The sequence below is a fragment of the Rhododendron vialii genome, chromosome 11a, assembly GCF_030253575.1.
Source record: "Rhododendron vialii isolate Sample 1 chromosome 11a, ASM3025357v1".
Classification (NCBI taxonomy): domain Eukaryota; kingdom Viridiplantae; phylum Streptophyta; class Magnoliopsida; order Ericales; family Ericaceae; genus Rhododendron; species Rhododendron vialii.
Genome location: NC_080567.1, coordinates 22,867,967 through 22,892,277, shown reverse-complemented (window position 1 = coordinate 22,892,277; position 24,311 = coordinate 22,867,967). Strand labels below are relative to the sequence as shown.

The 24,311-nt window shown below is 36.6% G+C and overlaps 1 long non-coding RNA gene across 1 annotated transcript; it reads right to left on the bottom strand.

Annotated features, from left to right (window-relative positions):
• Positions 1-4,370: 4,370 nt before the first annotated feature.
• On the bottom strand, positions 4,371-8,768 carry LOC131307292 (uncharacterized). The gene is made up of 3 exons (XR_009194068.1): positions 8,377-8,768; positions 8,178-8,247; positions 4,371-5,061 (listed from the first exon to the last, which is right to left on the bottom strand). It is a non-coding gene; the product is annotated as an uncharacterized LOC131307292 (long non-coding RNA).
• Positions 8,769-24,311: the final 15,543 nt, after the last annotated feature.

Here is a 24,311-nt window from a genome sequence, read left to right as displayed (position 1 = left end):
GATGCTACGGGCTGAATACATATTTTACGTGTATTTATTATTGGTTAGAGATTCGGGCATTTTTTAAACGCACAGAAAAAAAAAGATGCATCTTTCAATCACATTTCTAGACTGTGATGATAAAAATATTTAATCATGGTTTTAGACGAAAACCGTGATCTAAAAACCAGAAAAGATCACACCTAACTATTTTCCATCTCAGTTTTTAGACATGAAAGATCACAGTGTTTGGTGGTGATCGTTATCGACATATAATCACGGTTTTTCAGGAAGAGTGTGATCAAAACCCGGGAAAGAACACGGAAATGAGTTTCCAATCTCAGTTTTGGGTGTGATTGTTTCTATCTTTCAATCACAGTTTATAACTAGGGCCGCAAACGAGCCGAGTTTTAGAGTGTTCAAGCTCGGCTCGCCAAAAATTTAGTTGGCTCGAGCTCGGCTCGAGCTCGTGACGAGCTGCAGGACTCGAGCTCGAGCTCGGCTCGAGATGTACTTACAGAGCTCGAGCTCGGCTCGTTTATGAAACAAATATATATATATATATATATTTGTTTCATAAACGAGCCGAGCGAGCAGAGCTCGAGCTCTGTAAGTAATCATAAACGAGCCGAGCGAGCCGAGCTCGAGCTCTGTGAGTAATATATATATATATATATATATATATATATATATATATATATATATATATATATATATATATATATAATATAGTTGGGCTCGCGAGCCAATTCGAGCCGAGTTTCGACTACCTCGAGCTCGGCTCGTTTCATAAACGAGCCGAACATTTTAGCTCGAGCTCGTTCGTTTGTGCCTCGAACCGAGCCGAGCCGAGTCGTTATCGGGCTGAGCTTCGAGCCGCTCGCGAGCGGCTCGGATCGTTTGCAGCCCTATTTATAACCGTGATAAAAGAGAATGACTTACAATCACACTCACATCTATCACGGTAGGAGGAGTGTGATAGAAGACTAACTATCATAGCCAATAGTTGTGATTGTTATGCTTTATTGTAGTAGTGGGATAATATGGTATAATGGGAATTAGTTAAGAATGAGAGATAAGTTTAGGCAGTAGTTGACATGGGAGGATAAGAGATAAATGTGGTATATTTCGATCTTGCCCCTGTTTTTACTTTTGGTAATGACCCCTTTTTTAGCCTGGTTTTATTTTGTCTTTTGAAAATATATAAATAGCCTAAAAAAAATCAAGTGTTCTGATTTTTAATCCGTTTGAACCGATGCAGAGATTTTATTCTTTGGTCAATTTATCCTAAAGGGTCATCATTAATATTTGTCTCTAGGGCTCTCAATCCTAAAGGGTGATCTTATTTTTTCAATCCGTTTTTTCATGATCACTTTTTATTCATCTTGATAAGAGGATTAAAAATGTAAAATTTTTGTGATAAAAATATAACAAAAACATACTAATGATAGAAGGAAAACAAAAAGAAAGACCATTTTTTTTCTTGCTTGGACAAATTGAAATAGTCAAGTACTTTGACAAAAACTAAAAAAAAAGAGTATAATAACAAGCATAAATCATTTTTCCAAATAAATAAATTTAAGCTAAACTCAAGTGAACTTTTTGTAGGATTCCAAATTATTGTACTCCAGATGTATGCATGTGATATAACTGCGTTTTGGGGTTTAGGGCCCGTTTGGATGCGGAAAAAAAATTGCGGGTAATAGATAATAAGGGGGATAAGACAGTATGGGATATTAGTTAATAAAGGATGACCCACATTGATGTGACATTTATGGAGGAGGAATTAAATAGTAGGTTGTTTGGATGAGGTATTAGCGATGAGGGATTAAATAATACTTGGTTTTGATGGATGATTAATAAGGGGTATAAGAAATGGTGGATGATATAAAAAGCTGTTAAATGACCCTTTTGCCCTTGTGCAGTCCCTAAATTAATTATGTATTACGTTTTATATGTAATTGCAAATTTAATTATTCTTTCACAATTTAAGCCATAATATTTATTTCTACTAACAAATTAATGAATTGAGTATTACTATTAAACAATTTTTTTATTAAATTTGGTTTTTAAAAAAAAATTAAGTGATCCAATTTCAATCCGTTTGAACCGATGGAAAAATTTTAATTTTCTGATCATTTTATTCTAAATGGTCATAATTAAATTTTTGACTCTAGGTTTCTCGTTGATTAGCCCTAAGAAAGTCGTATCCGTTTGAATCGGTGGAAAGATTTTAATTTTCTGATCATTTTATCCTAAATGATCATAGTTAAATTTTGACTCTAGGTCTCTCGTTGATTAGCTCTAAGAAAGTCGTAGAATCAAATATCTCTTAGGGCTAATCAACAAGAGCAATTGAGTCAAAATTTAATTATGACCATTTAGGATAAAATGATCAGAAAACTAAGATTTTCGCACCAGTTCAAACGGATTAAAAATTGAAACACTTATTTTTTTAAACCGTTTATGTATTAAAAAATATAGTTAAAAATTAAGTGTTCCAATTTTCAATCTGTTTGAACCGGTGTAAAGATCTTATTTTTCTGATCATTTTATCTTAAATGGTCATAATAGATTTTTGGCTCTAAAGCATTTCAATGAGCACCCTAAGAGAGCCTTGAAACTAAATAAGGAGTCTTAGAATAAGTTTGAATGGAAAATATAATTTTGGGTAGAATGGAGAGTAAAAGTTGGTTGAATGGTGGATGGAGAAAGGGGATAACGAAGGGTATTTTCGTCTACAAAATATCCCTCCAACCCGGATTATTTTTGGGGATCTCAAGAGGAGCCCAAAAATAAACTGGACAATCCCTTCAATTGGAGAAAATGTGAACGGGTAAGAAATAATAAAGGAACAAATTGGGATGCCAAACGGGGTAAATAGGCTGGGCCCCTCTCCATATACCCCTTCTTATTTTTTCCCCTCCGTTTTTCTTCATTCAAGCAGGGCCTTAAGACCTTTATCAGGTAACCTGGTGTAATTTGTTAGAATTGGATTTCAAATGTAAAATGGAAAACACAACTTAGGGTTAAAAAGTAGAATGGGTAAATGGAAAGCACAACTTAGGGTTAAAACTTAAAAGTGTTACTTTCGATGGAGTACAAAACAACAATGATGGTTTTGAAAGCTGTGTTGAAGTTGGAGTAATGAAACAAACGGTCAAAGGCGCGTGAAGTCAAAATTTGATGGGTGACAACATATTTTACAATTTCTTAAAGAAAGCTAGTATGCACCGGCGAGCACAAAGGGTGTAGTTTTAGAACCACACCCATACATATAAGTGTGTGGGCTCCATACACACTGAAATATTCGGTGTAGGTGAAGCCCACACATAAATGCATAGGTGTGTAAAATGAGTGTGATTGTAGAATTATTGTAACAGAAAAGAGTAGTTCTAAGCCCACACCTAAATACACACTCATACACACAAGTGTGTGTGCAAAGTGAGTGTGATTATAGAATTATTGTAGCAGAAAAAAGTAGTTCTAGTACCACATCCAAATACACACCCACTCACACAAGTGTGTGGGCTCCACACACACTAGAGTGTGTAGTGCGTGTGGAGCTCACACACTTGTGTGTGGGTGTGTAAAGTGAGTGTGATTGTAGAATTATTGTAGCATAAGAGTAGTTCTAGGACCACACCCACACACACGTGTGAGTGTGTATTTGGGTGTGTAATATGATGAGTGTAGTTATAGAATTATTATAGCAGAAAAGAGTAGTTCTTGGACCACACCAAAACACACACTCACGCGCAGTGTGGAGGAGACCAGCAATTATTACCACTTCCATGGTCTCCGGTATTCAAATCACCACTTTCATGACATAAGCAAAATTATTCACCAAGACATGGTAAGAGAACTTTAGTTTACAATTCTACCCTTATATATATACTAGGTGATCTGCGCGTGCTAGCACGCGGAGTCTCATGCCTGTAAATTTTGTGCCTGTGATGTACTATATGCTTGAAGAAGTTTAAGGTGTGTACATCGAGAGGTAAACGTTAGTGCTCTTAACTTGCAAACTTGGCTACCAAATTCGGTGAATAATCAGGTTTTGAACTTGCAAAATACCCCTTTTCAATTAACAGTAGCAACGCCAAATAAAGCCCGATGTAATCTCAGGGACAAATTCAGAGCATAAAATTTTCTGGTTCACATGTAATTAAACTTTCAGTCAAATTTCAGGTAATGGCAAGACTTAGCACAACAAATTTAAGTGATGTTTCATTAAATAGTCCCTGTACTCGGAATCATACGTTTTTGAGGCATAACAACGCATGCATCGGCATTAGGATTTGATCTCGGAATTATGTACATTAATTTTATAGGCAACATTGCATCATTCACTAGCATCACAATGGTTAATGTTTTAGTCAGATCAATCCTCAATAGGAACACTTCGAATAATCCTCGATAAACACACAAGCCTGGCATGAAAATTTCGATTGTAAAGCTCTGAACCCACAAGAGAACCGGCCCAGCCACAGCACCGCTAGAAATAACACGAATATCGCAAACACAACGGAAGTTGAAAAATGAAAAATAAGCTCCAGCGGCAAATAATCACCCCAACACTACCTAAACCTTTGATCGTTAATAATAAACCGCGAGAATGACCTTCTTACAGGTAGATAGGTCAAACGAAACAACACTCAAGCCACAAAGAAAAACCTAAATCAGAAAACCCTCCTGAGATAAAGCCAAACCTTGGTAGGAGGAGCACGAGCCGTCGATTGCAGCGCCGGACAGAGCAAATAACTGAGGTGAGTAGCAGCGCACAAATCTGAGACGGGAAATCTCTACCTTGCACAACCCCCAAACGATCTCCTAGCATCCATCGAAAATACTTGGAGCTATAGTCATGAATGAATGTGGCATGGTCCATAAATTCATTCTCTCCCTGGTATGATATTGCAGCTACCACTTTTTCAGCCTCAGAAGCAATGAGGAAATACAAGGGCTGAACACCATGCATACAGGTTGGGTGCTTCTCCAAAGTCTAGCGAATAAACGGACAAGTGAATGACCATAATGATGTATCCTCCAAGCTAAGTCGGCATATTACTTCACAGTGGACTTGTAACGGAGCAGGTAAAGCAGAAAAAATGATACAATCAATGAACAACATAAGCCGATCAAAAAAAAAAAAAAATGAACAACATAACAATAATAGTATTAATTACACAAGGAGACAACAATCAGTCCAAAATTACCCACATCCATGCCAAAAACCAGGTACAGGAAAGCCAGTGAAACCAGCGAATCAATTTATTTCATTATTAATTAACTGGGAAAAGACAAATAGCTATACAACCACAGACATAAACATCCATGGTATACAAAAAAAAGCCGTAACAAAATTACACCTGTATAAACACAACCATATCCATAAAAAACAGGTAATGTGAAATCATAGATGCTAGTTATTATTATTCTGCGGAATAATTTAATGCTCTCTACATGAACAATGTAAAAGGAGAAGCTAAAACCAAGCAACAACAAAATAAATAAACAATCGTTCTATGTTAGACAAGTGTGCTATACAAAGGTACTAAAAACAGGCAAATTATTTATTTCATTAACCAAGGGGAAAAGAAATAATTATGCAAGCACATCACCAAAATATCTAGGGCACCTAAGAAGGCCACAACAAAACTACACCTCCATAATTACTCCGGCAGCATCTTAATGACAAATTCGAAGAGGGATTGACATTTTTGTGTTCATAGCAAGACCTCACAATGGCCCAGAAATATGAACGCGGGAAGAACTAAAACAAAACCACGTATGCAATAATTGGAACCACACGCAAGCCGTGCATGATAGCCCTACATAAATGGCTGATAGAAATACTATCACCCCTAAAAATTATACGCATTACTCCGGAAAACATCCGTGAGGTATGAATCTTCTCTTGCCATTTGCACAACACGAAGAGAAAATACAAACTGGAGAGAAAAAAAACGGCGAGAACATTAAAGGGCTAGAATCACACCTAGAGCGACCAGTTTCAGCCGCCAACTCCACCGGAACAAGCGGAAGTCACATGCACTATCCTCTGATTTGCCCAAAAAACCACAAACGCTATCCTCAATCCTCTAGAAACATCTGTCCGAGAGATATAAGAAGGTTAACTTTCCCTCTACATGTGGTAATATTCTACCCCTATGAAATTCTATGGCAATTTCCTTCATATCAGCAGAATATTGTCCTCTTTCCTTTTCCTTCTCCGAAATGGGAAATAATTCTCCCGTCAAATGAGTCTACCCAGTCTGTTCAAGTTACTAATGCAACATAACTACTAACCACAACTGTGTCAAACAAAAAACTTCATTCAAATTACTGTGTGATTTATTGGGATAACAGAAAAGAAGCTAGAACTAAACTTTGGAGTGTCCTATCCTCCATGTCCATTATTCTTTGGTAATGTGCCATGGCTCCTCTTTGTTAATTTTAATGTTGTTAAGCATGAAGATGCAAGGGCTGGTTGGCCTTCGTATGAATAAAGGTGCTAGGCAGGATCCCAATAATTGCATGGATTGCTTAGATATTTTGACCTTCCATTTAACGGTTGCTTTCACACTTTGAGCAACAAACAGGACATGTTTATCTTCAGCAAATTGGACAGGATGCTGAACATCAATAGGCAATAGCTAACCTCTTTCCAAATTCTGGAGCCACCTTTCTCCGCCCTAGCATCTCTGACCTTTTTCCTAGTTCTGTTATGGTTGAGGTATAAACCATCTTCTCGATTCGAGCTTTTAAGTGTTTTAAATTTTGGTTCAATTATCCTAAATTTAACAAATGAAGTTCGGCAAGGCACTGGGGCAGCTTATGTGTATCGGTTAAACTCCAAGCTAAGATCTCTGAAGACTCACAACCCTGAATTCCTCTACTTATAGCAACATTTTAAGAGAGTTATTTTAGCCAAAGAAAATCTCGAGATCAATTGGATATCCTATCTAGTCCTGATCCTTCTGCTATTATCTCAGTGGAAAAAAAACTGCTCTTACTCGCTATACTATTACTGTCCTACTGGCAGAGCTTTCTACAAGCAAGAATCAAGGTTAATGGGATTAAGCTTGGGGATCAAAATATGTCCTATTTCCACAAAAAGTTGATATTCGCGAAGCCAAAAACAAATTTATACTATCTATACCAATGATCACAAGTGATAAGGCATGACAATTGACAAACAATAAAGAGGTTCGACACATTGTTGATAATTACTTCCAATGGTATGCTTAGTACTTCAAATCCTTACCTATAATGCTATTAACAAGGTTGAGGGACTCATTCACCCTGCTTATCTGATCATCATGTGTCCTCATAGATTCTGCTGTCACTGATTCAGAAATTAAAGATGCTCATTGTTCTATGGGTGACGACAAAACCCCTGCCCTGATGGTAAGACGTCCTATTTTTTTCAAGAAAAGCTTGGCATATTGTTGGTTTAGATTTTCTAGCTGCTACCCAATTGAAAGACGAAACTACCCTCAACATCGCAACCAGCAGCTACCCAATCGAAGGGCAAAATTGGCCAAAAATTTGCAAGCCACCCAATTATGCTTCAACGTTTTTAGTTTTTAAAGCCCTAGAAATTCACGCGCACCACTTGAAGGGAACTAAATGTCAACTCAACCTATATAATAACCATATGGAACCACCTTAACAAACAGGATTAAGCTTAGTTGATATTTTTTGATTGACTTAATTCACTTAAAAGGTGCCAAACAGGGCACAAACTCGTGCACAGGAAGTATACAAAAAAAGACTAAAACAGATCCTCATTATTCATCTACATAGCAAAGTCTGCCAATGGAAGAGAAGATACTCGAAAATACCAGTAACACACTGGCAAAACATAAGCATAATATGACACTGAGTTGGGACCCGACTTCCTTAATCAAAGAAATCTCAGTCCTTATAGTTTGCTTCTTTCTTCTTTACTACATCAAAACATAAATTGCCACAACTCAAATAGCATGGCAAATTTTTGTCCGTTTCCGTTAGTACAAGCACTGGTACACAAAACAAAAACCCATCCTGAATATGAAAGTGCAAGAGATCTCACAATAACTGTAAAAAAGCTACAGAAAACAGCCAAATAGGGTTAGTGGCTCTGTGAGCATGTCTTGGCAAGATATTGGATGAACACTACCCAAAAAGGCAAATAGATTCGTAAATTTCACCTTCCGTTCTCGAGAGAGAGTTCCACACCTTTGAATGAGGCCGTCAATAGTTGCAGACGAGTGAGAGAGACTGTCGTACAAAAGAAAAACGGTGAAAGGAGGAAGAAGGGAAAAAATTGCATAGCAGGGGAAAAAGAATCGGAGTTTGTACTCCGCAAAATCGGAAACCCAAAAAGTATATTAGGAATTGAGTACAAACTAGTAAAATCTTGTTGATGGATTAGGGTTTTGACGAAGATCAGTTAGGGTTTGAATTTAAATAATCAAGATACGACGACGTATTATTGATCGCGTAGCCACGGGCATGGTCTACGGAGAGAGGCAGTAGGCAGTGGAAGTCGGCGGCGAAGAGGGAAGGCAGAGGAGACGCGAGCAGTTGCCATTCTCGGGTGAATAGCAAAACCCTCTCTCGCTACGTGCGAGAGACCAGAGAGAGAGAGAATTGGAACCAGAAAAACTGGGTACGTTCGTTGCCAACCCCTATCGGTCGTATCGACTCCAGGCATTGAAGACTCCAGAAGAAGCGAGATCTAGCGCCAAGATTGTGCCACGTCGGGAAAGTGAGAAATTACAATTAAGGACACGAGGGGCAGTGATGTTGGCCTCCAATTGTGGGGCACAATTGAAAAAATCGGCCAAGTTGTGGCAAGCGGTGCAATTGCTTCTACTCTCTTAGTTTTAAAGCTTAAGATACATCACTTCAAAGCCCTAGCCTCAAATTTAATTCTTCCACATTTTCCTCTCTCTCTCTCTCTGCACAGTCAACACGCAACAGTTCGCCTAACACAACTTCATAACCCAACAGGAGTTCATTTTCTGTTTTTGGCCTTGAAATCCCAACTCGAGGAGGAAAATGGAGTGTTTATTTGGAAGATTGGAAGAATATGGGAAAGAGAAAATTTTCAAAAGAAATTCCATGAAAAATTCCGCCGGTGTGTCAAGGATGGCGTGGTGACCCGAGCAAAGAACACAATCGACTAATCCAAGTCTCCCATTTTGAGCCGGTGGTGTACAGGGTGTGTTTCCTTTGTTTTCGTTGATAGAGATCTGACTTTGTCGGAAAATTTTCTATATATTTTTCAAACAAATGAAGTGCAGATCCTTTCTACTAATCCAATTCAAACCATTTTTAGTTTAGTTTATAGGACTAGCTTGTTGTTTTCCATTAGATACATAGTTTCAGACCATACTCGGTGAATACAGAGTGTGGCTGAAACCTGTCGAGGAAATGAATTCTACATTGCTTGGGAGTGAAATGAGTGATCACTTAATAACATTTGAGACCTCTCCACTCTTTGTCAATTGGTTTTGAGATGGATATAAAGTTTCCACATGGTATCAGAGCGGGGCCCGTTTCACTCCACATTTTATAAAATTCACGATCCACACCCCGCGATGACAGGCCAGCAAAAAGGCTGCACGATGATAGGACCCAAAAGTGGCCATACGTGACAGACCTCAAACGCGGCTGCACGTGAGGGGGATGTTGAGGAAATGAATCCCACATTGCTTGGGAGTGGAATGAGTGATCACTTAATAACATTTGGGACGATTTGAATATTTTGCTCTGTATCGGGTCTTGGGTTTTATTTTTCTAGAGTAATATAGACTTGAATGTTTTGCTCTGTAGCCGAAGGGGAATTTTTTTCGCTAGAACAATTTTCCAAGTCTTAAACAATTTGAAGACTTTCGAAAGATTTCTTGATTTTCTGTTTGGTTCACCAGAAAGAGAAGAAAATAGAAATAAAATTAATTTTTGAAAAACATGTGTGTATATCAATTGTGGGTTTTGATTTTTGTGAATTGAATCGTGGGTCTTCTAATTTCAATCAAAATATATTTGAATTTGTGTTCTTCTTGTTCTTAATTTAAACAACTCTGTATCTTTTATACCCAATGCATGTAATCCTTTATAATCAAAATAGAAATATTGGTATTTACTAATATCCAACGTAGTCTTTTATAATCATTGACTTGCTCTTTTATACCTCAGATAATCAATCATATGGTACAGGGTTCCCTCGAAAAATAGGACTTAGTCGTGTTACCAAAAAGATTGGTCTTTACTAATACCGGACAAAGTCTTTTATAATTAATGACTTGTTTTTTTATACTTTAGACAATAGGGATAAGATTTTTTCAAAAAATATGACATGTCCATGTTATTAGAAAGATTGGTGTTTACTAATATTTGAGGTAGTTCTTTGTAATTAATGACTTGCGAAAAGTTAGTGAGTAAAAATGTAATGATGATGGGTAAGTAGGGAAAGTGAAGGAAAAAATTGATGTGAAAGGTATAATGATAATGTCTTTTTAATAAGTTGGAGTTACGAAGCAGGACACTTAAAAAGAGACGAAGGGAGTATTTTTTTTCCTCTATGGGCATTTTAGTAACTTCACTTCTATTAGGGTGAGGTTACTAAGTCTCTGTTCCATATTCTCAAAAAGTACTTAAAAAATAAGAATATATTTTCAAACTTAAAAATAATAGGTTTACTAAAATAAATTTTCACTTTTTTTTTTGCAGGATTTAATAGATCTCATCGAAATCTATCAAACAAGAACCATATAACATTTTTTTTATTTCAATAAACTCATTATTTTTAAGTTTGAAAATTGAAAATAAGTACTTCCTCCATCCCTAAATAAGTGTTCGGCACGCAAAACTAGGCGTTAAAAATGAAGCATTTGTTTTGTTAAAAAAATCAAATTTTTTTCACAAATCAATAGATGGCAATGAGTTATATTATATTGTGAAAAAAAATTAAAATTTTTAATAAAAAATATGCATGTTTTGTAAAGCCTAATTTTGCGCGCCGGATACTTATTTAGGGACGGAGGGAGTACTTATTTTTTAAGGGGCCAAACTGGAACAGGCCCTAAAATGCCCCCCTAATAGAGACAAAAAATGAAAAAAGAAAAAAAAAAGAGTATAGGTGGAGAAATGGGGAGGGTGGATATCAATTTCCAAAGAAATAGTCTTTTTTGACTTCTTTTTTTTTTATCAAAGAGTGGTTATTTTTCAAAATATTTAGATATAATAAAAATAAAAAAATTTACCTTTCCAATTCGTCTCAACGAAAGTCACAAAAGCTTTACACAAAATTAACAAAGACAAAAAAAATTCAAAATACTTTTATTTGGATAGCTACAGGTTTTCATTTTCCGCATCTCACCCAAGCCATGAGCTTCAGCATCTTGAATTTTTAGCATATGATGATGATATTTATGCATATGTAACTGTGTGCCAATTTTTATATTGGGTTGCATGTGCGTTATATACGTTGCACCCCTTGTATTTTTCTAAATTTTTAACCACCTAAGGCTAAAATACAATTCATGAACAAAAGGATTAGTTAACTTTGTCGCTATTGGCTCGATAGACTGCACAGTAGAATATTTTACAATGATTTTGTAACATCATGTCTCTGCATAATTATTTTGACCCTTGCAATATGTTCATGTTTTTATTTGGGTCCCTTTTTTTAAAAATCATGTGCTTGCCATTATACACAAGGCCCTTGCCCATAATATTTCCCGAGTACCCAAAACAAGAGTTTATTTATGAATAAAAAATGCTATTGATTTTTTTCAAGGAAGGAAAAATGATCCAGAACCATAAAATTCGAAAACCAACAACACTAAAATGACGTGACAGCTGTAAAATTGTAAAACTATGAACCCAAGTCAAGAAATTTTGTTTTGTTATGGAAACAGTTCCCTGCGTTATTATCGCATGAAAAGTTACTAGTATATAACAATTCTATTTGCAAGGATTCTTTTTACTTTTCCCATATTTTACTTGTCATCATTTACTTGTTAGCATGTGTACGAATATCTGATTTTGTTTGCTAGCTACAAATCTTTAGAGGAGGGCAAAAGGATAATTCCACTTAATTACCAACTCACCTAGGTAATTGTTGACTAGAGAGAGGTATAATGGACCCTTTAAACACACGCACACAATACCCAAACTCCCGATGTGGGGATCCATCCCAGCTGACGCAGGCCCAAGAGCTTTGCCACTAAAGAGTGGCACCACAACAGAGGGCCCAATAGGCCTGCACCAGAAGTCAAGCACCCAAACCACAGCGGATGGGCGGGACTGCTTTGGTTAGCTACAAATCTGGATGCAGTTTGAATTGTGTTCGATTAATCTTGGCAAAACAAACTTTGGAAATGAGAAGTTTGTGGTTGGGATCTTGCTTATACCATAATTTAGCAAATTGGACACTGATTGATCGACTGGGTCAGATGCCGACACCTGGCAACAGCAAATGGCTAGTTTGACTATGGTTGATGCGTGGCAGCGAACTATATGGACAAGTGGCGAATAATCGAGGAACAAGTGAAGCACATCTGAGTCGTGGCTGAGGCAGTTGATGATGGAGAGCACGATGAGGCATCCTATCAAAATAACCACCTCACTCAAAACGTGGAGAAAGATGAGGAAGAAAAGAGAGAAGTAACCGCTTCATTCAAACTTAAGGAGGGAACTTCTCCAAGTTTGAAATTCAAGTCAAAGTAGCAGCTTATAAATACAAAAATCAAAGATGTATAGAACCCCTATTCAATCGCCCAAAGGCTTCTACTTTTTATCTAGTACTCCTGTAACTTAATCTTTTATTCGACTGTATTCTCATTGTCGATTGACTTCTACCTTGAAGTATAATAAAGTCCATTTATTATTCTTCTTCCATTCTCCATTCACTTCGCTAAGTTTGCTTCCTGAGAAGTTCTAAAATACGGCAAGGAACCAAATTCCACCATCACAAACATCCACATTCCAGCACGCAAATTAACAAATTCTCTATCAATACTCAATCATCGACAGCACGTAAAACAAACGGTAAACAGATCTACTTGTGGTACTATTGTTTGATCGGTCCTTCTATTGAGTTGGAATTGCCTGTTTGGTCTCCTTCTTTGTAGCCTTCGTTATGATCTGAGACTAAACGAAAAGGGATAAAAGCTGAAATGAGAAGTTTGAGGTTTGCTACATGAAAATTGGGTATTTCTTGTTCTCTTTTTACTTTTTGATGTGCTTTTTGTGATTTGAACTTGGAAGAGAGTTTATAACTCTGTTTTAGCCTTACTCAAACTAATGTTTTGTACACAACACTCACGTTGTTGAGCAAGCACCAAGGTAAAAACCTCATGGATAATTTTTCACTTCCATAGAAGTTTGATGGCGGGGGAAGGTGTTTGAAGTTACTCCCAAAACACGTGGCATTAAAGAATGAAAAATGGGAGAATTTTGCATAAGTTCACTATAGCAGTTTCTAAATCCATCTAGTCCACTTCTAAGTTTCATAACCCACTAAGTCTACTAATAATTTTAATGACAAAAATACCCCACCTAAGAAACAAGGGCCTTGTTTGGCTAAAACGAAAATGTATTTTTTTCATTTTTTTTTTGTTTTTGTTGCAATCAAGCCGTCGCCGCTGCCGCCGTTGCCACCACCATTGTAGCCGCTACCATCACGCCACATATAACGTTATATGTTTAACAAAAAACGTATTTTTTCATTTTTCTCAATTTTTTTTTATTGAACCCACTATACTTTACATTTAACGTTATATATGTGACAAATTTCTCTTTTTGTTTTTTCCTATTTTTTTTGTATTGATTTTTTAACATTATATGAGTGATAAAAAATTTCTAACATACAACATTATATGTGGCAAAAAATTTCTAACATGCAACATTTTTTTTTTATTTTTCTTGTTTTTAGTCTTTAACGTTATATGCTGGTCCATACAAAAATATAACATTATATGTGAGTTTTTGAATATCTAAATATCGCAAAAAAAAAAACATAACATAAAACATTATATTTGAGCTTCTATAGTTCTAAATCTCACAAAAAAAATATAATATATAACATTATATCTTAGCCAAATCACATATTTTCACGTATAAGTTGGAGAGGCCACTACGTGGACCAATTCAATAAGTGATTAACAATGGAGTATATACCGTTATATATGACAAAAACTCATATATAACATTACACGATACAAAAGGTCATATATAAGGTTATATATAACAATATAACGTTATATATTATTATATCTCTCTCTAACTGAGGATGTTTTAAAAAAATGACATTAAATAACAACAAACCACACAAAAATTTATTTTTTGTGTGACACGAAAAGCACACATATAACCTTATATATTTTTTCAAAAAACACAATCTGTTCCAACCTTATATGTCTAGTCGTAGGAAAAACATACATATAACCTTATATATTTATTCAAAAAACTCCAAATATATCAGAAGTAAGTCGGAGAGGCCGCTGCGCGAACCAAATCAATAAGTGATTGATGAAAAGCACAAATATAACCTTATATATTTATTCAAAAAAATTAAGATCTCTAACCATAGAAAAAACACAGATATAACCTTATGTATTTATTCAAAAACCTCAAAACCTGATGATATCAGGGCACGGGACAAACAATAGACTGGATCAACCTTCTTATAATATTATATTTTTTATTTTTACTACTCCAGATTTCTCTCCAGTAAAACAAATAAATGACTGGATCAACCTTCTTAATACGATAGACAAACCAACTGTTGAAAAATGTATGCATTATAATTTGTGAAAATTTATATGCATCTCTATTAATTATTTTGATGATTAATTCAATGATATTTTTATTCGGCAAATACAAAATTATCGAAAAGTCGATTCCCGAATTAAATATTTTCGTGACCTTGAAATATAGCATAAAGTCTCTTGGATTCATGATTTATATTTACAAAGACTTTATTGAGCTCAATACATGCTTTAACGGTTTATTTAGATGAAATTGTGAGCCACAGGTTGACGAACCGGCTGACAAGCCGGCTGTCTGAACAGAAAGTTGTGACAACCGGACGACCACCCGGATGACCACTCTATCAAACGGCTAGTTTCCAACGGCTAGTTTCAAACGGCTAGTTTCCAACGGCTAGTTTCCAACGGCTAGTTTCAAACGGCTAGTTTTCAACGGCTAGTTTCCAACGGCTAGTTTCCAACGGCTAGGAAGCATATGGATGGCTATATAAGGCATCAAGAACTCATTAATGAGTACATACACAAGCTACAACATTCCATATTATTGCAAGAGCAAATTCTCAAAAGATCAAAGCCAAAAATTCTCATTGTTCTTCCACTTTCATATTATTCTTGAGAGAAAATTTGTACAAGTCGTGAGCGATAATTTTCATACCTTCTTCACATACTTGTATTTCCTAAGTGAGTGTTTGAGTCAAACACTTGAAAGCTTAGAAGACCAAATTCGGGTTGAAATTTGGGTGTTATTGTTTTTGAGAAGTTTTCGGAGAAAATTCTTGCGGTTGTGCTAGCTCCTCGGGAAAGCTAGAGGCATTCGGTTCTTGTAAGCACCCGCAAGACTTACAAGTTGTAATCTTTTAAAGATTAGTCTAACCTTCAAGTAATTGCTTGAGGAGAAGTGGAGTAGGGCCGGACCGTGGACAAATCCGGACCGAACCACTATAAACGGGTTCTATCTCTCTATCTCTCTATTTTGATTGCATACTTATTGTTTGCATATATTGTTAGAGATAAATTTTTATTGGTAATTATTACTAGCAATCCTATTCACCCCCCCCTCTAGGTTGCATAATTTGGGTAACAATTGGTATCAGAGCCTCGGCTCTTGTTTATAGATTTAACCATCTAAGAGTTAAGATCCATGGCAACCACTAGTAATGTTTCTTGTATCGAAGGTCAATCGTCCAATAGACCTCCCTTGTTCACCGGAGAAAATTACTCTCATTGGAAAAATAGAATGATGATCTTTATTCAATCCACGGATTATGATCTATGGAAAATTATCAAAAATAGTCCCATTATTCCTACTAAGAAAGTTGGAGAAGAGACTATGCCTAAACCAGATTATGAGTGGAGTCATTTGGAAAAGGCTTCAATAGAAAAGAACTATAGAGCTATGAACCTTCTTTTTTGTGCTATTACTCCCAATGAATATGATTGTGTTTCCGCATGTGAATCGGCTAAAGAAATATGGGATAAGTTAGAAATGTCACATGAAGGAGATAGTCAAGTTAAGGAGTCCAAAATTGATATTCTTGTGCATAGCTATGAGCTCTTCAAAATGAAACCGGATGAATCTATATCTCAAATGTTTGCTAGATTTGCTAGTATTACTAACGGTTTAAAAGCTCTTGGAAAGATTTACAGTCAATCCGAAATGACAAGGAAGGTGCTCCGTTCCATGCCAACCAATTGGGACACTACCACCTCCATCATCCTACAATCCAAAGATTTCTCAACATACACGATGGACAAGCTCATGGGATCTCTCATGACGGAGGAAATGCATCACAACCTCAAGGGTGAAAAAGAGAAGAAAGTTAAGGATCTTGCCTTCAAAAGTACAACAAGCAAATCAAAAAGCAAGGAGGATTCAAGCAACGAAAGTGAGGATGATGAAATGGCGCTCATCACAAAAACGTTCAAGAAACTCCTCAAAAATAGAGCATCTCACAAAGGCAGAGGATTTTCAAGAAAAGATGGAGGCAAAGAAGAAAATAGTAAAAAGGATCCAATCATTTGCTACGAGTGCAAGAAGCCCGGCCACATCAAAAGTGAATGTCCATATGCAAAAAAATATTCAAAGAAGGACAAAAAGAGAGCTATGATGGCCGCATGGGACAATAGTGACGATAGTAGCTCCGATGAGGACGATGAGCAACAAGAGGTCGCTAACTTGTGTTTCATGGCCATCGAAGAAAACGAGGTAGATCTCGACTCATCCTATTCCTTTGATGAATTATTTATTGCCTATAAAGAGTTGAAAGTAGAATTTGAAAAGGTTGTTTCTAAAAACAAATTTCTTAAAAAGGTTGCTAAAGATCTTTCACTAGAAATAGATGATTTAATTGAAGAGAAAGATATTTTGGAGGAAGAAAATGAAAGTTTAAGAACCTCTTTGGAAAAAGAAAAAGAGTATTTGAAGGATACTTCCAAAAACGAATCTTTAGAAAAACAAATTGATGATTTAACTAATTCTCTTTCAAAACTCACTAATGGAAAAGAAAGTTTAGACATTCTTCTTGGAAAACAAATGGTTTCTTTTCACAAGGCCGGAATTGGTTATAATCCCACTCAACACAAAAATCTTTTTGGAAAAGATGTTCCTCCTTCTAGCCATTCTAAATTGACATGTCATTATTGTGGTAAAATTGGTCATATTTCTCCTACATGTCCTATGAAAGGATACTCATCTTCTAATGCAAAAAAGGTTTGGGTTCCTAAGAACCGTATCAATGCTAACCTTCAAGGACCCAAGATGATTTGGGTACCAAAAGTCAAGAATTGATGTGCTATTGTAGGTATGCTTCAAAAGTTCTCTCAAGGAAGGAAGTTGGTACCTTGATAGTGGATGTTCAAGACACATGACCGGTGACAAGAGGGCTTTCAATTCTCTTTCGTCTAAAGATGGTGGACATGTCACATTTGGAGACAACAACAAAGGCAAAATCATAGGAATCGGTGATATAGGTAATTCTCCTATTATTGAAGATGTTTTACTTGTTAGTGGTTTAAAACACAATCTTCTTAGCATAAGTCAATTATGTGATAGAGGAAATCGTGTTATCTTTGAAAAATCCAAATGTATCATTGAAAATGTCAAAAGCAACAAGACACTCTTCGTTGGACAAAGATTTGAAAATGTATATGTTTTTAATCTCAATGATTTAAGTAATTGTGATATAAAATGTTTTTCCGCTTTGAGTGAAAATAGTTGGCTTTGGCATAGGCGCCTAGGACATGCAAGTATGGATGCTATTTCAAAACTCTCTAGAAAAAATTTGGTAAAAGGTCTTCCTAAAATCAAATTTGAAAAAGATAGACTTTGTGGTCCTTGCCAACAAGGAAAACAAACCAAGGTTTCTTTTAAGTCCAAAAATGTTGTTTCAACTACTAGACCTTTGCAATTACTTCATATGGATTTGTTTGGACCAACTCGCTCTCCAAGTCTTTGTGGAAACTATTATTGTCTTGTTGTTATTGATGATTTCTCTAGATATACATGGGTGATGTTCCTAGCTCATAAGAATGAGGCTTATCCTAATTTCACTAAACTTTGTAGAAGAGTTCAAAATGAAAAAGGATTTGTTATTTCTAACATTCGTACGGATCATGGAAAAGAACTTGACAATTCTTTATATGAAAAGTTTTGTGATGAACATGGTATTGGTCATAACTTTTCTGTACCTCGTACTCCTCAACAAAATGGAGTAGTTGAGAGAAAGAATCGTACTTTGGAAGAAATGGCCCGCACTATGCTTTGTGAAAACTCTTTGCCAAAATATTTTTGGGCGGAAGCCGTTAATACCTCATGCTATATTTTGAATCGAGTTTTAATTAGGCCTATCCTCAAGAAAACTCCTTATGAGCTTTGGAATGGTAGAATACCCAACATTAATTACTTTCATGCCTTCGGTTGTAAATGTTATGTATTAAACAATGGAAAAGATAACTTGGGTAAATTTGATTCAAAATCGGATGAAGGCATCTTTATTGGTTACTCTCTTACTAGCAAAGCATATAGAATTTATAATAAGCGCACTAATCTTGTTGAAGAATCTATTCACGTTTCCTTTGATGAATCTAATCCTTGTGCTACTAAGGATGTTGTTGATAATGATGACTTAGAAATTACACATAAGATTCATGACTTGACAATTCAAGAAAAAGTTGATGGTGATACTCAAGTAGAAAGCTCTCAAATCAAAGAAGATGAAGTTATTAATCAACCTCAAGATGCCATGGGAGACAACCAAGATCTTTCCAAGGATTGGAGATTCGTGCAAAACCATCCAAAGGACTTGATTCTTGGAGAAGTTTCGAAAGGGGTAACCACTCGCTCGTCTCATAGAAATTTTTGTGAAAATCAAGCTTTTGTTTCTCAAATTGAGCCTAAAAACTTTCCGGAAGCTCAAGATGATGAAAATTGGATTTTGGCCATGCAAGATGAGTTAAATCAATTTGAAAGGAATAAAGTTTGGGCATTAGTACCTAAGCCTCTTGATCACACTATTATAGGTACTAAATGGGTTTTTCGTAACAAGCTAGATGAATCCGGAAATATTGTTAGGAATAAAGCTAGACTTGTTGCTCAAGGTTATAATCAAGAAGAAGGTATTGATTTTGAAGAAACTTTTGCACCGGTAGCTAGATTAGAGGCTATTCGCATATTGCTTGCCTTTGCATCTTTCAAAAATTTCAAGCTTTATCAAATGGATGTGAAAAGTGCATTTTTGAATGGGTTCATAAATGAGGAAGTTTATGTCAAACAACCTCCCGGCTTTGAAGATCATGTATACCCCGATCATGTTTTTAAACTCTCAAAAGCTTTATATGGTTTGAAGCAAGCACCACGTGCATGGTATGATAGACTTAGTTCATTCTTGCTTGACAATGGCTTTACTCGTGGAAAAATTGATACTACTCTTTTCATTAAAGCCAAAGGTAAAGATATGCTCATTATTCAAATATATGTTGATGATATTGTCTTTGGTGCCACTAATGATAATATGTGCAAAGAGTTTGCTAAGTGTATGCAAGGTGAATTTGAAATGAGTATGATGGGGGAGCTTAACTTCTTCCTCGGACTTCAAATCAAGCAAACTAATGAGGGGATCCTAATCAACCAAGCCAAGTATGCGAAAGAACTTATTAAGAAGTTTGGCATGGAAGGATCAAAGCCAATGAGCACACCAATGAGCATATCAACTAAGCTAGACAAAGATGAGAATGGTAAGGCCGTCAATGAAAAGATGTATCGAGGTATGATCGGCTCATTACTTTATCTCACGGCAAGTAGACCGGATATAATGTTTAGTGTCTGCATGTGTGCTAGATTCCAATCATGTCCTAAAGAATCGCATTTAAAAGCTATTAAACGTATTTTTAAATATGTTGCCGGTTCTCATGACTTAGGATTGTTTTATCCACGTGGAGTTGCATTTGATTTAATTGGTTATTCGGATGCAGATTTTGGAGGTTTCAAAGTTGATCGTAAAAGTACAAGTGGGACTTGCCAATTTCTAGGGCACTCTCTAGTGTCTTGGCATAGCAAGAAACAAAATTCCGTAGCTCTATCTACCGCCGAGGCGGAATATGTAGCGGCCGGAAGTTGTTGTGCCCAAATATTGTGGATCAAACAACAAATGGAGGATTTCAATTTGCAATATGATCATATTCCTATTAAATGTGATAATACTAGTGCAATTAGCTTAACCAAGAATCCGATTCAACATTCTCGAACAAAACATATTGAGATTAGACATCATTTTATAAGAGATCATGTTCAAAAAGGGGATATTGAACTTAACTTTATTAGTACCGACAAGCAATTGGCGGACATTTTCACAAAACCCCTTGGTGAAGAACAATTTTGTTTCATTCGACGAGAACTCGGCATGTCTAATCATTTATGAAAAAGTTGTGTTCTTGATGTCAAAAGTTTTTTTTTGGATTCAATGTTGAGTTGATTGAATTCGTAAATATCATACTTGATGGAGAGTACAAATGATCTTGATATAGAAATCACCCTCCAAACATTTTATCATATGATTCATTTTCCTGTGTTTGGTATGCAGAAAAACAGTTTTATGGTCTTTAATGCTACTCCTCTTAAACGTTTTCTGGACTTAACCTGCATTTGTCAGTGTAGAGACCCGTATTTTATTTCCATAATTCTTTATGTTTTATTAAGGCATGAGTTGTGATATAAAATGGAGAATGAGTTCGGATGTCGAATGTGCTAGAATTTAGAAGTTCGGGATGCAAGTGTAATATGCATGGGTGTATAAGTGAAGGTGTGTGTAGGGGATAATTCTCCCCCACATATATTTCTTTTCTTTTCCGGGCAGACACACACACGTTTCTCTCTCTCTACTCCCTCGACCGACTCTCTCTCTTTCTCACCTCTCCTCCAAACTTCTCTCTTCGATTTCATCGCCTTAGAATGAGATTTCGGAAAAATCCCAAGTACTAAAGTTGTTCTACACGACGAGATCTTCCTATTGATCGAAGAAGAATCATGATCGGAGCACTTTGAGGTTTCCTCCATGTTCGGGCTTGCTTCTAACCCTCGAGGTAGGGATCTCCTACCTTCTTTACATGTTTAAGTGTTGGTTAGATGTACAAGAATCAAGTTTGATCATTTATTTTGAGTCTTGAACAAATCTGTTATATGCTGATAATTTCGTGGGTTTTGGAAATCTGTCTTTTGGGAGCCCTCTGCTAGAAATCACTGGCATTTGTCATGATTAAGACCTCAAGGGGCGGGTCAGGGTCGTCACAGTCAGTCGGATGTCCAAGCGGATGTCCAACCGGACAACCGTGAGGTTGAGACTTATTCAAGCTTTTGCGTTGCTAACTCTGATTTATTAAGTCTGTTACACTTAGTTTGTATGAACTTCATGGCTTAGTGCTTAAATTGTCTCTTATATACTTCGCCGATATGAATTTCTTGTCTCTAAGCTTGCAGGGATAATCATTCTCGGTAATACCCCTCGCATTCTTTAAAAAGCTCTCTTTTAGGGGGAGCATGTATTAAGGGGACACAACAATAAACACCCGAACACAATTTTCTTCCCCTATTCTTGTTCTTTTCGGCGTCACCCCTATTCTTGTCCTATTCGGCGCCGCATCCCCTATCCTATCTCTATTCGGTGCCGCATCCCCTATTATCTCTCTTTCGGCGCAGCAATTCAATCAATTCGGCGCACCATTTCAAACAATTCGGCGCACCATTTCAAACAATTCGGCAATCTCATACTCTATAAATTCAACAACACAATCTCTATCTCCTCATCTATCTATCTCTCCTTCTCTCTCGGCCTAAATCTCTCCAAATCTCTATCCTTCCAAATCGAGCAATGGCAAACATACCGCAAGGGTTACCGTTTGAGTTTTACGAAAGAGATGCCGAACGAGCAGAGTTCAGGTTGTTTATCCAAACCATTTGGATGCAACTCTTTATCTTCATTCTGCTGTGTGCGTTACTTACCATGAGAATACCACCATGGTTCGGATGGAATGTAAATGTGGATACTCTGTGGTATTGGATTGGCATTATAGCTGCCGTTGTAGCAGCCATTATTCGAGAATACGAAAATCAAGGACGCCAAGCTCTCAATGTACGAAGATAGAGTGCTACAGGGCAAGAGCGGCATGGTGCTGGAACCATGGCCCTATTGTTTTTCTCTTTTTAGTTTTTTTTTATGATGTCACAGGGGGAGAAAAAGCCAAGTTTTAATTGATCTATCTTGCCATTTTGGGCAAATTTAAAAAATTGCTTGCTATGATCTGATGATTATTGCTATTACTCGTTGATCGTAGATAACTGCTTTGGTGCATGTATTAAGGGGGAGATTGGCATAACTCCTACTTGAATAAAAACTATCATTTTGTGTCATCATCAAAAAGGGGGAGATTGTTGAAAAATGTATGCATTATAATTTGTGAAAATTTATATGCATCTCTATTAATTATTTTGATGATTAATTCAATGATATTTTTATTCGGCAAATACAAAATTATCGAAAAGTCGATTCCCGAATTAAATATTTTCGTGACCTTGAAATATAGCATAAAGTCTCTTGGATTCATGATTTATATTTACAAAGACTTTATTGAGCTCAATACATGCTTTAACGGTTTATTTAGATGAAATTGTGAGCCACAGGTTGACGAACCGGCTGACAAGCCGGCTGTCTGAACAGAAAGTTGTGACAACCGGACGACCACCCGGATGACCACTCTATCAAACGGCTAGTTTCCAACGGCTAGTTTCAAACGGCTAGTTTCCAACGGCTAGTTTCCAACGGCTAGTTTCAAACGGCTAGTTTTCAACGGCTAGTTTCCAACGGCTAGTTCCAACGGCTAGTTTCCAACGGCTAGGAAGCATATGGATGGCTATATAAGGCATCAAGAACTCATTAATGAGTACATACACAAGCTACAACATTCCATATTATTGCAAGAGCAAATTCTCAAAAGATCAAAGCCAAAAATTCTCATTGTTCTTCCACTTTCATATTATTCTTGAGAGAAAATTTGTACAAGTCGTGAGCGATAATTTTCATACCTTCTTCACATACTTGTATTTCCTAAGTGAGTGTTTGAGTCAAACACTTGAAAGCTTAGAAGACCAAATTCGGGTTGAAATTTGGGTGTTATTGTTTTTGAGAAGTTTTCGGAGAAAATTCTTGCGGTTGTGCTAGCTCCTCGGGAAAGCTAGAGGCATTCGGTTCTTGTAAGCACCCGCAAGACTTACAAGTTGTAATCTTTTAAAGATTAGTCTAACCTTCAAGTAATTGCTTGAGGAGAAGTGGAGTAGGGCCGGACCGTGGACAAATCCGGACCGAACCACTATAAACGGGTTCTATCTCTCTATCTCTCTATTTTGATTGCATACTTATTGTTTGCATATATTGTTAGAGATAAATTTTTATTGGTAATTATTACTAGCAATCCTATTCACCCCCCCCTCTAGGTTGCATAATTTGGGTAACACCAACTTTAAAGCACATTTATGTAAAAGCGGAATAATGTTATATGATTGACTGAAACTACAATCGGAGGAGGAGCGCCTCATTCCGTCTACCACAAAGGCCCATTTATGAGGTTGATAGTCTGATGAGAAAAAACTCCACAATCAAGAAAACAAACCTACCCAATTTGCCTCAAGTCGGGTTTTACTTGCACAAAAACTAAGAATAAAAACTCTAAAGGCAGATTCCTTCCCCTCAATTCATCATGGATTCCATGTAAACAAAGATTCTTTCAAAATTCCCAATACCTGAACGTACTGTATGTACATACATGTGAAAAATACAAATATGGAGATGGAGGTTGAGAAATTTTGAGAAAGAGAACAGAGATGGAGATACCAAAAGGTTTCTAGCCTAACTTTTCTATCTGGGATGTAACAAAACCTCATCGCCGTCCTCATGTCAGCCACGCTCACCACCGGTTTGCTCCGCCTCATCATCCTCTTTTGATCCACTAGAAAGCATAAACAAACCGGGGTCATGCTCGGGGTTATCGCGGGGTCCAGCGTCGTCTTGCTCACCGTTG